Genomic DNA, 13995 nt, shown 5'->3' on the forward strand with positions numbered 1-13995 from the left:
CTAAATCCTAAATAATCTTTTCTCTAAACACTACATAACTATTCTACTCATGACCCTTCATGTGGCTTCTCAGAGTTTAAAATGCATTCTATTATTTATGCAATTTATTATCCTAGCAGGTTATTGTTTACCAACATTATCCACTATGCCTCTGCTTTCCAGTGTATCATTCAATCAAAATCCCGCAGGATTTTTTTTTCTTTCATAATTCATGAATACTTGTATTTTTCCCTTGTGAAACACCAGCACCTGAACACAATAAAAAACATTTGCCGGTTACCTGAAAATAGCTGCACAAAAAAAAACATTTTGTATTTCATTAAAATTATAGCCAGACAAGTAACATTCTTTCTATATTTGCATGAATTTGCATAGTGGTCATATCAAAACAACTTTTTATTGTTTTCCCCCATTTCAGGTTCCAGTTACCTTTATAATGTTACAGGTCATCTTGCCTTCCTGGGACCGAGAGGGAAAGGGTGAGTGGGTGGCTGTGTAACCATTCTGTTTGGCTACTAATGTTAAACTAAGCCCACAGTGTAGTGGATAAGAACATGGTGGCATGTTTCAGAGTACACTGCTGGTGAGGCTGTTCTGCCAGACTAGAGCAGCAGCACATAAGGAGCTGAATCTGGTCTGTTGGAAGGGCGACCTTAGTCTTGCTGTCTCCTCCAAATGGGAAAAATGTCACTGGACCCAATGGAGTGTTCCCAGATCCTGGTGGCAGAACCAAGGAGTGGGTACTGGGCTCTAGGACAGTTTTATCAGGCCTTTCAAATGTTCCTGTGTTTTCCACAAATCCTCCTAAATATGGACATTGACTTTACAGTCTTGTTGGCATTGGCAACGTCTGGCTGTTATGCCTATTAAAGCATTCCAGAGGGGAACACTAAAACAAGCAAAATGTATGTAATTTCCTGATATTGAAAGCAGTGCTTTTTTTACCTCTTTAGTTTTAACACTGTGATAACCTTTGACCAATTCTCTTTTCTTTTTTTGCTTTTGCAAGAACAACATTTAGCTATTTCGTTGTCAGAAAGCTTATGACCATATGGGAAAAGGCAGTGCTAATGAATTGCATATAATAAATCTAATAGGACTGAAACCATTAGCACCAGAAATACTTCGTGATTTGAGGCACATCTACAGAATTACTGTTAGCTTCTCTTTACTGCTGACCAAGTAAGAAAATGTCAGGTTTTTCATTTCAAACATTTGATGAAGTTAGGCATGTTTCCTTCCTTTTGAAGGCTCACCCTTGTGTGAATATTTGTACTCACTGCCCCTGAAAGGTAGCAAGGCAGATTTTCCAGTTTTGCAGCTTTACTTTAAAGAAGAATTAGGAATTAAGACTTGCCATATTTGCCAAAATCCAATAGTACTCTTCCATAAAGATATGAAATCAAACGTTTCCTGAGCTGGATCTGTAGTGTGTGTGACATCATGCTATTTATATTACTGTGCTCCTGATAACCAATCCACAAGCATATGGTTTGGTTCAGATAAGAATGAAGTTGATAAATATTTATCTGACTTTACTTCATGCTTAGACTGAAAATCACTCCAGTAAAGACAAGTATTGTGCATATAGTGCCACTCTTTGTCTGTTCAGATCCTACAGTCTTCAGGGCAAAGGCTGGAGGTGAAGATACAGCAACACTTTGGAGGTCCGATCTCTGACTGATACTGCTGTAGCAAAAATAGAGACATATATATCAATTCTGCCAAACATAGACATTTAACTGGTGATCTCAGCTATTGGTCACAGACAGCAGCCATGTCTGGCCATAGAGTACAAAGATGGTAAGAATAAAATTAAGAAAGAACATGAGAAATCAAGTGGAAAATCACAAAGATCATAGGAAGGGGCATAGTGAGAGAACCAATAAATGTTTCAAGCATACCAAGAGAAAGAGGTCAGTAAGGGATGTAAAAATATTCTTTGAGAAGGGAAAAGTAATTTATTGATAAAAAAATTATTTTCTAGACAGTGCACTATCTCCAGAAATGGGTCCTTTGTCTCCACATCTATGAAGAAGGAGGGGGAGAAGTCAGAAACAAACTATGTCCTTGCAAGGAAAAAGAGGGAGAACAAAAATACAGGCTCTGCAAAAGAGGATTAAATTTACATCTATTCCAGGAAAATCTAGTGTGTAATACAATATTAAGTATGACAGGAAATTAGTCAACATGAGTTGGATGTGAATGCATTTTTCTTTAGAATGGAAAAACATGCATTTGGATTCTGAAGACCAAGCACATGAAAAGAAAAAGCAGCACCTTTCAGTCTCATCAGTCAGTGTATTCAGTGGTCTATGGGTGTGAGGAAACCCTTTCTTGCTAGCATGCTTAGGAGTTATGCCAGAAGGTCCAACAGCCTTTGCCCTATGAACTCAACAGGTTGCTTTTTACAAAATGTCATGTTACTGTTCAAATGAAGGATGCTGATTGCTTGACAGATGCTGAAAGCTTTTCTTCCACATTTTATGCCATCTTCAATACCATAAGCCCTTTGTGCGTGTGTGTGTGTGTTTTGTACTTATGTGGATGGGAATGTCTTGGTATTACCGTGAAGAACTGGGAAAGTTCCTGTTTAGGAACAAGTAAGATGCTCAACATTAACCTGGTAGTCTAAACCACCAGGGAGTATGTGTGATCACTCTTCTGCCTGATTTAGAACACAGACGTGGATATGGGCTTCCTGTCTCCCACATAAGCATCCTGACCACAGGGCTATTAGCTACGCTATTGTAGGCTTCGTTCATTCCCCACTGATGAAGGTTGTGTTCAACATTTATTATCACTGAAGAAAAGAGAAAACCAGTCTCCTAGCTTCACATTTACAGCACTCATGAAATATGTGCTGAATGGTCCAGGTTCATTCCTGCATGTTTTAGTGCTTGTGCGCATAGCTTGTCCTCAATAAAAAGAACCCATATAATGGCCCACTGTTTCCAGCTGCGATGTGCAAGGCTGGCACATCCCAGGGAAGCAATTCATACCTGCATCTCACAGATCCCACAAGCATGCTGTCACACAGTATCAACCTGAAATACCTCTTGCTTTGCATGGGACCTCTGCTGGAGACCTGAAAGACCTTACATACCAGCAGTTTTGCAAGGAAGTGGCACATTGCAACCTCTGAACTCAACAGGAACCTGAAGTCCCTAACAGTTTGCTATTTATAGTCAGATGTAACCAAGGTTTCTCTGCAATGTGTGCCTACACCCTACAGCTTTTGGCATTTCTGGGACGTTTTAGCAGAAAGGTAGGCCTCTGATGTTACATCTGCTTCCTCTGTCTGTTCATCCTTTGATATCTATAACTGTCTGAAAACGCAGGATCTCTTTCCTGTCCTGACAATGCAGCAAATCCTGGGATAGCAAATACCCCTCTGTGTTCCATGAGAATGTGCCTCTGCTCAGCGAAAAGTTGACCTTGGTACTCAGCGTAAGAAATTCAGCACACAAAGAAGAAAGAAGGTAATGAAAGCACTCTCGGGGAAAGGCAGCCTTGTCAGATCAAAGCAAAGGGGACGTTAAAATATGTTAAGTGTGCAGCATACACATCTTAGAGATGGGAAAATGCAGTCAGATAGGTATAGGCTATGAAAAGGTATATGTTATGTAAATGTGACACATCAAAGACTCATCTAGCATAGTGTGTATTGATAATGAAAAGGAAATACACTGTCAATTGTGAATCACATCAGTCAGGTCCCACTTTTTGCTTTGACTATTAAAAAGGGATGAGTTAATTACCACCTTGTTAGCTGGCAGAAGTATTCACAATATAACTTAGTCTTGTGAAAAAGAAAGTCAGCATGGTTTCTCCTCCCTTTCTTGATGCAAAAGATTCAGAGAACTGTAAGCTAGACCATGTGATCAATAATTGCCCAAGTGGAATAAAAATAAAGCCAGAAAAAATGACTACCTATCTGCTTCAAAAGTTTCCATTAAAGCATCTCACACAAAACTGAGAAAAAAAAATATTCAGAGTTTTTTGAGTGGGAGACAATTTTTCCAAAAATACTGCAATTTTACAGTAATTTTGCTCATGCAAAACCAGAAGTTCAGCAAAAAATATGTTTTTCACAGATTTCACTCATTACCTCATCTCCATTGACTGCATAAATATGGTCTTTCAGGTTTAAAAGGCACAGGTGTGTTACGCAGCACATTACCTGATGGCCAAATGCTCTCACAGAGGCCCCCACGACACTGGGGTGACTGAGCAGTCGAAGGCAGGCACAAACTCATGCAGCATCCCTGAGCCACCTCTAAGCTCGGGCATGACAGCAGTGTAACCGTGGCAGCACAACACCCAGGAAAGCAGCACACACCATTTTTGCAGCTGATGCTGATGCCTGTGTTACACTGACACTGTTGCTGGTCCCAGTCCCACAGACTCTATGTACCAAGTAGCTGGGTAAAATATTAAGAGCTTCACCCTTAAAAATGCTGTGATGAAAGAGCTTAAGGTCAGTTCAGATTTGGCTGGACCAACCACCCTACACCCTCCTTGGGGTGGATTGGTGGATTAAATGTGTTGGCTCAAATCCACTGCTGGGATAAATGGCTGAATCTCCATTGATGTCAGGGAGACGAAGCCATTCACACCAGCTAAACAGCCAGCCTGCTGAGAGCATATCAGTGTGCTACCAGCCACAGTTTGAATGAGCAGCTTTGTGTGCAGCAGCTGCACAGAGATCCAGAAAAGAGCCTTTTCCCCTTGCCTCCGGGCAGAGGAATCTAAGCTAAGCCCATCACAGCAGGAAGTTTTCCTTTGCATATCTTCTGGTCCACATGAAACAGCATCACTACCTGTTGCTTTGTAGACTGAGCATGAAGAGAGCTTTACATTGCAAATAGAAGGTGTGACCATCATTCCCTTTGAAGTTGAAGCCAGAACTCTAGACTGAGAGCAGAAGTGTCAGGAGCATCATTAGTAACTTTCTCATTTCTTCAGCACACAGTTGAAAGGCTGCTGTCATGGCAATTTAAAAACATCTGCTTTGAAATTGTTTTAGATTTATTTTTTTTTGCACTTAACCTTGCAGTTTTCATCTGCTTTTTTTGCAGCTCAGACTGTCGCATTCCCCATATTTAAGTTCCTTATATTTATTTCCTTATATTTAAATTTGTAACACTGATCTGGCTTTGGTCTAGCAAGGTAAAATCCGAGTGCCTCAAAACACTGAGAGAACGAGATGACTGGATAGATAGACAGACAGACAATCAGTTAGGTTTCCTCTTGTTGTAGCTTAGCAAATCAAAACCTGATTAACTTGCTTTCTTTACTTCTTATTGCTTGTACCTCCTGCTCAAAGGAGTAACCTTTTTTCCTATTTGCTTTAAAGGAGATATCACAGAACAGCCTGAGCATCAGAATTAGAACTGCACTCCTTAGCAGGTGGCAGCCAAGTAAAATCTTAGGCCATTTTGGTCAAAACAAAATAAAAATGTTGATAATTTTAAAATCGGGTGGGACTGTTCAAGATATAGGATTCTTCTGAGTGCAGATAAACTTTCTGGACTCTGGCCTATTTACGTCTTAATAGCAAAAGTAGGTAACCAAGAAAAAATCTCACTGTGTCTGTTCATGAAAAGGAAAAAAAATAATTCTGTGTTCAGGTTTTCTCATGATAGGAAAAAACAGAGACATGCTTTTGAAGCCACCAGCATGTCATATCAGGTATGGGGAGGATATATGGGGAACAGGAGATATTTCTTGTAGCCAATGTGTTTTTTTTTACTTAAAATACAGTGTACATTCCAGATGGCTTCAATTACCTGGGCACTGGCAATAATAAAGTATTTCTCCAGTACTTAATAAAAGTAGTACTTTGTATTTTTTTAATCAGAACTGATTTCTGGAGAAGACTTCATGGGTAGGTTAATGTTAAAGATCAGAGGGCTCCTTTTAATTATTTCAGTCCATGGGGAGGTAGAAAAGGGAATCTGCAGGACAGCCCTTCTCTTCTGCCCCTACATCCCCACACAGCTTGGGCTCCTTGCCTGACTTCTCTCCAGCTTGAGAGTAGCCTCCAATTCAGTGATGCTGAAGGAGGCAGGAGAGCGGTCAAATCCAGCTCCACCTTGTTAATGGTGTGGCAGAGCCCATTTCAGCCAAGCAAAAAGCTGGGCTGACCTCCTGCTGCTCTCAGTTGCAGCAGTATGCAGGAGGCAGCTGGCTTCTTCTCTCATACACACACACAAAGCTGGATGAGATGGAGATGGGCACCATCTTGCTCTCATTGCAAATCCTCCTTCCAGCATACTCTTTGATGACTGGCAATACCCTCCTCTTCTTAGAAAGCGTTCACCTTCCCGCAGGAACAGCTTCTGTGATTAGAGAATGTTTGATTATTCTCACACATCTCCATCCTGTGGCTAAAAAAAAGTAAGTAAAAAAGCAATGACAGAAAGAATAGCAATAGCTAGGTCATGCAGTAAGGGCTTCTGCTGATCACAGACATCAGGGCTGAATGGCAGACTGCCATCGCCCCAACAGAGCTCTGCCAGAAAAATAAACTAAATAACCCAGTGTTTCATAGCAATAATAGTAATAAAAGTCACAGCAGGGAATTCTGCCTCTACCTGTGTGGAGCCAGACCTAAGCTCCCTGAAGCCATAGCAATGCCTCTACCAATCGAGCAGCCTTTGCATCTGCTCCACTCTAGAAGAAGGAGGAGAAAAAATGAGCACAAGTTGCTTCCGATAAGAGGCAATGGGCATGTGGGGCAAGGGCAGGACTGTGGTGCTTCTCCCCTGAGGAATCTCTTCCTCGTGTATCTGGAAAATATCCCTGTGGGAAAACCAGATACAGTGACATTAAAGGTATGTCATGAACTGACTCCTGTATCCCAGCCTCAGCCCAAGCAGCTGCTTCCCTATGGCTGTCTGGCCCCATGCAGGACTCCTGCTCTTCCTGGGCTCAGAAGGGACTGTGAACACAGGTGCCCAATGTGTTTTTTAATGAGAAGAACAAAAGGACTTTTTTAATTCACTACAGGATTTTGAGAGTCCTGTGTAGGTTTCATGTTAGAAGAGATGAGGAGAAAAAACCCAGATCAGCTTTTAATATGAGCATCTGATCCTGCAGCCATACTGAGTGGGAGGAGGAGTTTTTTTCCTTTTTAACTGAAATTATTATTATAAAAACATGACAGGAGTGTGTCTTCATATGGGAAAGCCTGTCACCTTTATTATTTCTGCTGGGAAAAGGCACTAGATGTCCTTTCTGAAACATCAGCCTTTCACTCACAGGCACAGTGTTGAAGCATTTCTCTTGTGAAATGCGAATAGAAAGCCAGAGGTGGATACAGCTAATTGTATTGGGAGACGCTGTTAAAATAATCACTCGTTTCCATCTTTATTGCTTATGCCACAGCAACACACCTTGGGCCAGGCCCTTCCTTTACAGTGCCCTCAGAGGGAGGCTGTGATCTTTCAGAGCAGACAACTTCTCTTTCCTGATAAGTACTTAACCAAAGCCTTGGGAAAGCTGTGTTTTGTCCCTTTGAAAGTGATCCTTTTACTGATGTTTTCTGCACCCAGAGCCCCTCAGTGATATTTCATTTTTTAAGGTGTGTGAGAAAAAAAACTCTTCATTTTTTAACTCAATTTCCCTTTTAACAAGAATGACTGAAAGTTCTCACTCTGGGCTACTAGAAACAACAGGAATTTTAAAGTGAGGATAAACAACAACAAAAAAGCCCCAGGAAGATACCCAGAGAGTTTTCTCAGAAATGATTGTTGAGAAATTGTAGGGCTGTTGAAGGAGATAGAGAAATTATAATATTCACAGGACAACAGCTGGGCAATACAGAGAGCAGGATTCCCCCCCATGCCACAGTCCCACAGGACACTCAGTGTGCAGGGAACATAAGTAATGCTTGCTTCTGTCAGTGCTACTGTCAGATCTTGAACTTAACTGGCTCAATTTGACCTATTCACTCTTGATTAACCTCACCCAACAGCAAGAATTATCTTCTGGTGGTTCGGCTCAAGGGGCATCAGTGTGAAAAGGGGTTAGACAGCTGGTCCTCTGCAGATCCTTTTCTTTTTGCCTGTAAAGTCTTAGGGGATCTTAAAACAGGCATCGCTATGTCCAGGTCTGAAACAGACCCTCTGCAAAGCACAGTGCTGAGTTATGGAACAGCCTGTGCTGTGCCAGGGAGCATGAGGCTGCTAAACAGGGCAGGGATGTATGACAGGCACCCACCCGCATAGCACCCAGCACACCAAGGAGCCACTCACAAGGGAAAGCCATTGCCTCTGCCTTTTCATTCGTGCAATGCAAAACACCAAGGAGGGCTTCAGAGCAGGCCCTGGGAAACAGTTTGCCCTTGTCCCTGCTTGTGGACATCACTGTTGAACTACAGAAATAGGCTCCCAGTTTGGATGGTCTCAGGTAGACAAGATAACCAACCTGATTCTGTCACGTCTGAGTGAGCACTCTGACCCGGTGGGACATTATAGAAGAGGGAAAAGGTCAGGCTTCTCATTTTCATGTCATATTTAGGGGGAAGGTGGCAACCATAACCACATTTTGCACAGGGCCTGGTTGAATGGTGAATGCAAGAACTGGAGGAAGCTTGTGTGTTTGATACACCCCAGGAGGTACATGCCTGAGGAGTGAAAGTGAAGATCAGTAGAGGTTCTGGGTCAGTGTTTTGGGCCATCTGCCTTTATTCCACCCATGCTTCTTGGGTGCCCACCTCCTTTATCAGGTTTGGCCCCTGCCTGGCTCTGCTTGCACTCCCCCACTGGCAGAGCTGAAAGGAAAGGGAATGTTGGAGGGCAAAGTCTGATGGTTGGTGCTAATAGGGAGCAGGGGTACGACTTACTACACCAGAGGAAAAAAAAAGCAAAAACAAACAAAAAAGCTATTTAAATGTAAACATTCTAACAAATCAGTGAAAAGAGTAATCAGCATTCAGGCCAGCCAACTCTCCAGACAAATGCCAACTCGCAAGCATGGAAACAGACAGTAAGGCAGAGGCTGTGCACTTCCAATGCACAAAACCAACCCCCAGCCTTCACAGAAGGGTCTGGCAGCCAGTTATGACAGTGACCAAGTTTTGTAGTGCTCTGAACCCCACGCAGGAATGAGAGCTGTTTTGTGCCAGTTACTGCCCAGCAGGTTCGCTGGGAGCCACAGCACGCCTCACAAGTGTGAGGATGCATGCAATAGGTGAACAGGAAAAGCTTCTTCGGCTGGTAGGAAGAAGGATTGAAGAGGAAGTTTAAAAGCAAACTTCAAAGCAAAACAGGTGCTGAAGGTCCTGAAGAGAAATCCATAGGTTTTCCTTGGGGAAATGGGTTTTGAGGAGGAATTTAAAAGGAATTCATGATGCTCTTGCACACATCCTAGACATACATACCTAGGAGAAATCCCTAGGCAAAAATCACTTGGGCACAGGCTAAGCTGCAAACTGTGTTTGTTCATCCAGACCCATGTTTTCAGAAACAAGAGAGAATTTTGGGTACCACCCTTTGTCCTACTCACTTTTTCTGTCGGTATCAGGCAGGTGCTTAGCATTCATTCTCCAAAAGCAGAAAAACCCAACTGTCTTTTGGTGGTGGGTACTCAAAATCACTTACACTGAACACAAGTGTAAGTGTGGTTGGAAGGGATCCCAGTGAGAAAAGAACTCATTTATTACTGCTTTTATGTTTATTTCAGCATCCATTAGAAATTATTTGGAATTATCAAAACTCCTCACTCAGACCACAGAGCACATCTCAGAGAATCCCATCTTCTGTGTATCATCATACTTTACTTTCAAGTTAGTTTGGTTTTAGTCACATTATAAATGGGTAAAGTACATTTATTTTAATCATAACAGATAGTATGCCTAACCCTCTAACACAATCTTTCTGTGCAGGGTTTTCATGTATCTTTGCATTTTCTTCCGTCCCTGTCACTTCCATTACTCTTACTGAGAATTGCATGCCTTTCTAAGAGTCCATATAACAGCAAGAAGGCTCTGGATGTTACGGTGAGACAGACAGGCAAAACTGAATATGGAAAGATACTCTAATACCACAGTATGACAGATGCTGTCTATAATGCCTCATTCTTGCAACTCTCTGGTACTTGTATGAATCTAAAGGGCTACGAGACACATCCTTTCCAGAAGTATAGATCTCAAGATGCATTTGACAGAAAAAATCCAAGCAATAAGTTTATCAAATTTCTAATTTGATTGATAAGCAAAAGGTGTTGGGTTTTGGGAGTTTTTTGGGGGGTTGTTTGTTTGTTTGTTTTTTAAATCCACTTGTACTCATATGCAGGACTGAAAAAATGCCTATACAAAGTACCCTAAATTTCTTCCTTTGAACAGGGGTAGCATCCAGAAGGCCTTACCACAAATTTGTGTTGCACAGGCATGAAACCTTAGTCCTCCTGAAATTAATAAGAAAGTAGTGGCAGGCTCCATTGCAGTATGGATATTGAGTGTGTTCAGTTCCCTGAGGGTTCCTGCACTTTATTCACTAAAGACTTCCTTACTTTTTCAGACTGATGTGTGACCTCCAACCTTCTGTTAAGAGTTTTCATACTGTTCACACAATTTTTCAGCTGCAGGAACAGGCATTTCTTCATGCTGAACTGCTGAGGAATAAAAATAAAGTTCACATAAAATATAGTGATGACTTGGAAATCTTCCCTCCTGAACCAATATCTCCTTGTTAAAAAAAATAAAATAAATAAATAGGATTGTCAATGCACAGAAGTTGCATGGCATTGCCTTCCCAGAGTAAGTGAACACTTCATTCCGAAATACATCAAGATATTCTGAAACAATGACTCCACCTTAGAATTTTTCCTGAATGAAAAATCATATCCTGGAATAAACTCACCACATTCTAGTACACAAAGAAGAGTAATTTGGAATTTCTCCTGCCAGTGTTAATGTGGCTGCATCAGAAGCATCAATTGGAAGAGCAAGAGAGTCTTCTTTTGAAATGAGATCTACAAGTTGCTACTCTACATATTAGGTAGTTTTGAGCTGGGCTATCCTCTGATGAGCTAGGAAGCTGGATAAATGTTATTTTGAACTCATTAGATCCATTCTACCTCTTTTGGGCTCCCATATCACAATCTTCAATAGGGCAACAAGGTCACCATACTCAGGTTTGCACACAAAGGACCTGCTTTAAAAGGCTGAATTTTAATGCATCAGAGATGAAGACCCTAGAGGATTGCAAGAGCTTACTACCTAGAAACAAAAACCACAGTGTGGTGTGAAGGTTTGTTTAAATTGAATTTAACGACTCCATTTCAAGCCAATAAGGCTGAAGTAGCATTTGCTAGTTAGCAGGTCAGTGTCTTAACTGGTTTTCTTTCTCTGGGTCCACAGTGTGACCACTGCAAATGACCCTGTGACATTTTGTGCCATGACGATGAGTTTATAGAGTCTACATTAAACACCAAACAGCTGAAGGTGGCGAACAGCCCAACACAGCCTGCTCATTTCATAAATATTGTAAATGGGGTTCTAAAACCTTCTCCATTAATGTTTTTCTTTTGGGAAGCAGCTTCACCAGAAGGAGGCAATGCGAGTTTCCAATGCAGGGGGTAGAGGGGGCTATCACTATCTGAGCAGTAGGCAGTCCGGGAACAGGCCTCTTTTCTGTCCGTTTAATGAATGAACGAATTTGCTTTCTCCGTTGGAGAAAAAATTAGAAGAGGATTTCATCCCACTTAATCAATATTAGTCAATATTAGTCTGCCTTGGCAAAGCTAGAAGGCAATTAAAGCACACACACCTCCCTCTCTAATTCTATACTTATAAAGATCAAAACAAATTAGCATTAATGATCAGCTTTCCACCATTTGAACACCACGGTTTACCTTTGCCAGAAATGAGCTACTTGAGGCACTAAATTGCTATCAGAGAAATAAAATCAACCACTGCATTGTCTCAACAGCTGCTGACAGTGTGTAGCTGCTTGCAGGATGTGTTAGCATCTAGTGCGTGCCCTCTGAGATAAAGAAGGCTACATATTTGTATCGGGTTTGCATGGCAGGGTTTTGGTAGGGGGCGTGTGGTGGGGCTGACTTCTGTGAGAAGCTACCAGAAGCTTCCCCCATGTCTGATTGAACTCATGTCAGCTGGCGCCAAGACAGACCTGCCACTGGCCAAGGCAGACCGCACCAGCAAGGGTGGTACCACCTCTGGGATAAGATATTTAAGAAGGGGGAAAAACCTGCAGAACTGCAGCCAGAGAAGAGAGGAGCGAGGAGGTGTGAGCGCAGCACCCTGCAGCCCCCCGGCCGGGCAGGAGGGGCAGGGGCGGCTCCAGGCGCCCAGCAGAGATGCCCCGGCAGCCCCTGGCGAAGCCCCCGCTGGGGCAGGCCGTGCCCCCGGCCCATGGCGGCGAACGGGGGAGCAGATCCCCCCCCGCAGCCCGCGGGGGACCCCAGGCCGGGGCAGGGGGTGCCCGAGGGAGGCTGCGACCCGCGGGCAGCCCGGCCGGAGCGGCTCCTGGCAGGGCCTGTGGCCCCGCGGGGGGGAGCCCGGGCCGGGGCGGGTTCGGGGCCTGTGACCCCGCGGGGGGCCCGGGCTGGAGCCGGCTGGGCCTGAAGGGCGGCACCGCGGGGGGGCCCGGCCGGGGCGGTGCGTGAAGAGCTGCAGCCCGGGGGAAGGGCTCCCGCGGGGGAAGGTCGCGGAGGAGCCGCTCCCGGGGGAGGGACCCCGGGCTGGAGCGGGGCAGAGTGTGGGGAGCCTCCCCCGAGGGGCAGGAGCGGCAGGGACCGCCTGAGGGACCCCCCAGCCCCAGCACCGTCCGGCCTGCGGGGGGAGGAGGGAGAGAAACCCGGAGTGAAGCTGATCCCGGGAAGAAGGGAGGTGGGGGGGGATGGGGGGGGGGGTGTTTTAAGATTTGGTTTATTTCTCATTATCCTACTCTGATTTGATTGGTAATAAATTAATTTTTCGCCAAGTTGAGCCTGCTTTGCCTGTGACAGTAATTGCTGAGTGATCTCCCTGCCCTTATCTCAACCAAGGAGCCTTTCATTATATTTTCTCCCCTCTCTAGTTGAGCAGGGGAGTGATGGAGCAGCTTTGGTGGGCACCTGGCATCCAGCCAGCATCAACACATCACAATATCATTTGGGGAATTGGATTCCAACAAACATCTTTGTTTCTGCAGTTTCAGCAGAGCTCTTCAGAAGTGTGAACTCTGATCCACAAAGTGCCACAAAGAGTGTGACAGAAGAGACTGGAGGACAGCATAATTCAGATTCTTTGGTTGTCATACCTATACAGTAAGCCTGAGAGAGATGTTTTGATATTTCACAGGTGTGGATCAAGTCTGCCTAATCTCACAGCATGGAACTGTTCATATACTTTTTGCTGGCATGTCAGTGGTACTCTTTACTCTGCAATCCCAAATGTCCAAGTCTGTGAAAAGCGCATTATCCCATTTTGAAATTAAATTTGGCTTTGAGGAAAATGGCACTCTAGAATATAACCCAATGTATAAAGAAACACAGAAAAATCCATCTATTAAAATTTCTTTTTGCATTTTACAAATGCATTTTGCTCTGGTAAGAGTATATTCTGGTACTCATTCTACCGGTTTCTTTGTTCAGCTTTCAGCCAGCTATAAAAAAACAGGGCTATTTCCACCTCCCCACCCACCCCCCACCCCCACCTCTGAAAATATTTTATTAATCTGGTATTGAAAAGAACTTAACTTGTCTTTAAGCAGAACTCAAGTTTATTCAGGTCCTTGCTGATCAATCTACCACATCCATCTCACTGTCCCATATTCCCTTCCCCTACCTCTTCCACTACAGACACAGCTAATTAATAGCTAGGAATTGATGTCACTCTCTGTTGCCATTTACAAAGTAATCAGGAATATATGGGTTTTACAGTGCCTTTGTGTCATCCTTATGTGTCCAGTCTGTGTGGTTTGCTACAATCCAGATACACCTTTGTGTTACTCCCACTTACAAGTATTAGCAACCTCCAATATA

This window comes from Falco rusticolus, chromosome 2, assembly GCF_015220075.1.
Source record: "Falco rusticolus isolate bFalRus1 chromosome 2, bFalRus1.pri, whole genome shotgun sequence".
In the NCBI taxonomy this organism is placed as follows: Eukaryota; Metazoa; Chordata; class Aves; order Falconiformes; family Falconidae; genus Falco; species Falco rusticolus.